Here is a 4,265-nt window from a genome sequence, read left to right on the forward strand (position 1 = left end):
GCTGGCATCTGCCCGCCCGACGAAGCAGCGGATACGCGTCCCAATGCACCAGGCGAGGTGGCACTGGGAACACTGCATCCCCCTCCCGTACCCTGACGTGACCCTGCCACATGACTGGCATTTGGATCCAGATAGGATCCTAGTGTCGGCGGTGCCGCCGACGGCACGGGCGCACGCGGAGGAGGTGCGGGCCAGCGGGAGATGCTTACGCCGAAGCAGCGCGATCGCGTCTACGCAGCAGATTCTCCCGATTGGGAGGTCTGGTTCGCCCTCGAGCACGAGGAGCAGCGCCCGTGCGGCGTCCAGCATGTGCGGGCTGGCACCCCGCCGCCCCCCCCCCGTCGTGCGCGACGAGGACCTGGAGGAGGAGACCGCTTACTAGTCAACGCTGGCGGTTGCCATGCAGGAAAGCGAAGAGGACGAGCGGCGCATGGAGGAGGGGGAGGAGGCGGTGTACCAGGTGCGCCAGTCGGAGGCCATCGCACTCTCCACTTCCGGCGACTGCGTCGTGCTGCAGCTGATTCCTCTGTCCCCCGTCAAGCCCGAGTCGGCGCCGTCCCCTATGCCAGCGCCCCAGCGGTACACCTGGCAAGGAGTGGTGCGCGAGTGGGTCAGCGCGCCACCCATCTGGCTTGGGGCGACACCGGCATAGGAGAAGCTCTACCTCGAGCAGTGGCGGACGCGCTAGCTCGCGGAGGAGCACCGTGAGGGCGAGCGCCTGGAGAAGTGGGAGCGCGACGCGGAGGAGGAGCGTCGCAAGGCGGAGGAGGAGGAGCGTCGGGACCGCACTGCCCAGCCGACGGCGGTCAAGCCGACGCCGAGGACGTCGCCACAGCCTGGGAGACGGCGTTCCCCTGGGCTGGCCCGGCGCTGACGCTCGTCGACCTCACTGGCCCCGACGCTGACGACGAGAACGCCTAGGGTAGCGCACTTCCCCCTCATTTTAAGTTTTATTAAATGTTTTTAATTAATGTAATGTGGAATTGTGGACTCTTGCCGGCCTTTGTGGCTGGCATTTATGTTTAACTACCGTTTTAAATTTTAAAAAAAATGTGTTATTTATTTTTTCGCGTGCGAACTTAAAAATGGGTCGGTCTAGCGTTGGGCGCGAGCGCCAACCCAAATGCGAAAGCGGACATAGGTGTCCGCTAGGCCGACCCAAACGGACAAAAAGCGGACAAAGGACGCTTCCGTTTGGGTCGCGCTGTTGGAGTTGCTCTAAGCTTCGGTTTTGCTATTTTACATACGGATGAAAACAATTCGCTTTCATCCGTTTTCTTTGTCGTGCAATCTGCGCGTCAAGATTCATGTGTTTATTTTTTTCGTCTGGTTTCTCTTATCGGGCCCGTCTAGTTGACCCGTTACAAGCGGTCCTGGCTGGAGACCGATCTGTTGGCGCGCAGGCACGAGCTGTGCCGGCTGGAGACCGATCATGGATAGATCTTTTTCCACGGTTAGAGGGACTGTGGTATCCCCAGCCCATCAAGGTTCAAATCCTGGTGCTCGCATTTATTTCTGGATTTATTTCAGGATTTCCGGCGATGCTCATTCAGTGGGAGGAGACGTTCTCGCCGCCGACGAGATGCCTACGGTTACTTCGTAAATTTCAAGATGATATGCCGGCTCAGTCTTTCGGGGATGCTCATAGGGATAGGGTGTGCGTGTATGTGTTTATAGGGATGAGTGTATGCACGATCTTTTTTCACTTCTGGTGGCCTACCGCCGGCGGAGAGCCTAACCTTCGGCTCCCTAACGTTCACCACGAACGTTGTGGGCCGAGTCGACGTCAGCCTACCGGTTTGTCGCACACGCATCATCCACATCAGTAACGTCACCCTCGTCACCAACACATGCGGCGACCTCCGATTATGCCTGCCACCAGTCCAACCCAGAGGACGCGGCGCCCTCCCGATCTCGGCTGCCTCGGTGACCGATCTCGCCGCTTGCTTCCTGTTCGGACTAAGGAACTCGGGGGCTGCATACCAGAATGAGCTCCACCAACGCCTCCGGAAGAACGTACAGCTTGTGGCCATGGTGTGCAACAAGTGCCACAACGACCACGCGCCCGAAGACTCTTTCCTTGATGAAACGATCGCAGATTGCAGCGTCGACCCGGAAGACCTACTGTCATTATCTGACCATGAGGAGGCAATGCAAATGGCGAGCCGACCTCACCAGAAGAGGCCGAGGCCGAAAACACCACGACTTCACCAGCTAAGATCAAGTCTCCGAAATATGAAGATCACAACGAACAACAAAATACCTCGAAATCCTGTGTTCAGCGGGAGACGCAGGGCGGGGGTCGAACCATACATCCCATAGCCAATCTCGCTACACAAAGTGATGTTCGCAGAAGCGGAGGTCGAGGGAAAAGACAGCATGCCGTACTCTACCACCACGACCGTGGCACCGGAAAAGTACACAAAAATCATAAACCCAATTGTTCAAGAAGGGAGCTCAACCAAATCCCTGGAGAACGGGCTCCACGAGATCCTTACGTCCGGGGCCGCACAACACGTGCTATCACAATAAGAGCATCTCCAACACGCGCCGAACGCGCCGCGCGCAAAAACTGCTTTGCCGCGCGCCCATCGTCTGGTTTGGCGCGGCGCGCAGCGCTGGCTCCAGCAGCCGCGCTAAAAAGCAGCGCGCACGCCGCTCCAGCAGCGCGCAAAAATGCAGCGCGCGCGACTCTCGCACAAACAACATATGCATTCCAAAATATAAGCAAAAAGATCAAACACAAACAAAAATAAATCAAAATAAATAGTTCAATTTCGTTATTACAACTCAAACAAACAGTTTATCGTTCAATACAACAAATAGTGCAATAAACACAACAAATAGTTCAATAATACAATATCGAACGCACAAATCATGATGCTCTTTGTCGTCCATTCCATGCCCACCACTCCTCAATGAGATTCTTCTGAAGATCATTATGCGCCGCGGGACGTCGAATGGCATGATAGGAGGCAACAAAACGGGCCACCCTTTCAGCCCTCCGTCGCACTCGCACGGGATATCCCAAGAGCTCATACCGAGAGTAGTCTACATCTTGGCTACGCTCATTCTCGATGATCATGTTATGCATGATCACACAAGCATGCATGATGTACCAAAGCATTTTCTGATCCAAAATCTAGCCGGTCCTCTCACAATAGCAAATTGGGCTTGCAAAATCCCAAAAGCTCTCTCCACATCTTTTCTAGCCGCTGCCTGAGCATTGTGGAAATCAAGATTTTTCTTACCTTCTGGCTTTTTCAACGGCTTGACAAAGTTTTGCCACTTTGGATAGATGCCGTCCGCTAGATAATAGCCATAGTTGTATGTACGGCCATTTGCTACAAACTGCACCGGTGGCAACTCATCATTTGCAATCTTATTCATCAGTGGTGACCGGTTGACAACATTGATGTCATTCAAAGATCCAGGCATTCCAAAGAATGCATGCCAAATCCAAGTCTCTTGATCGGCCACCGCTTCAAGGATTATAGTGGAACCCTTTTTTTGGCCGTGGAATTGCCCATGCCATGCCTTTGGACAATTCTTCCAATTCCAATGCATGCAATCTATTGAGCCAAGCATGCCAGGAAAGCCGCGAGCTTTGTTCATCGCCAATAGCCTTGCGGCGTCTTCAGCATTGGGAGATCTCAAATACTCCTCGCCAAACACTTGCACAATTCCGATTGCGAAGCGCTTGACACACATGATGGCTTGGCTCTCACCCATAGCCAAGTGATCATCAACTAGATCAGCCGGTATACTATATGCCAACATACGCAAAGCGGCTGTCACCTTCTGAAAAGTGCTATGCCCGAGCTCTCTGGCAGCATTCCTCCTTTGCTGAAAAAAGCGGTCATGGCTCGCTAGTTTCTCTGCAATGCGCCTGAACAACTCGGTGCTCATCCTAAACCGGCGACGAAAATACGACTCGGGGTATGTGGGATTCTCCGCAAAATAATGCCTGATCAATCTGTTGTGGGCATCGATCCTATCCCTCCAAATTTTCTGCCGACCCATAACCGAACCACCGTGCTTCGGTTTTTTATTGATATGCATAGCTAGGATCATTGCAAGATCCTCCTCCTCTTCCATATCAAATTCTTCTTCGGAAGAATCATACGACGAACTCATCTACAATGTTCAATACTATGCTATAAAAACTACAATCAACATGCACGAAATTCATGGCTTTTGAGCAATACATACCTTCTAGGCGTTTTGTCGAACACCTTGCGGGCGCCGAGCGGCAGCGAGCGCGC

The sequence above is a fragment of the Triticum aestivum genome, chromosome 1D, assembly GCF_018294505.1.
Source record: "Triticum aestivum cultivar Chinese Spring chromosome 1D, IWGSC CS RefSeq v2.1, whole genome shotgun sequence".
Lineage (NCBI taxonomy): Eukaryota > Viridiplantae > Streptophyta > Magnoliopsida > Poales > Poaceae > Triticum > Triticum aestivum.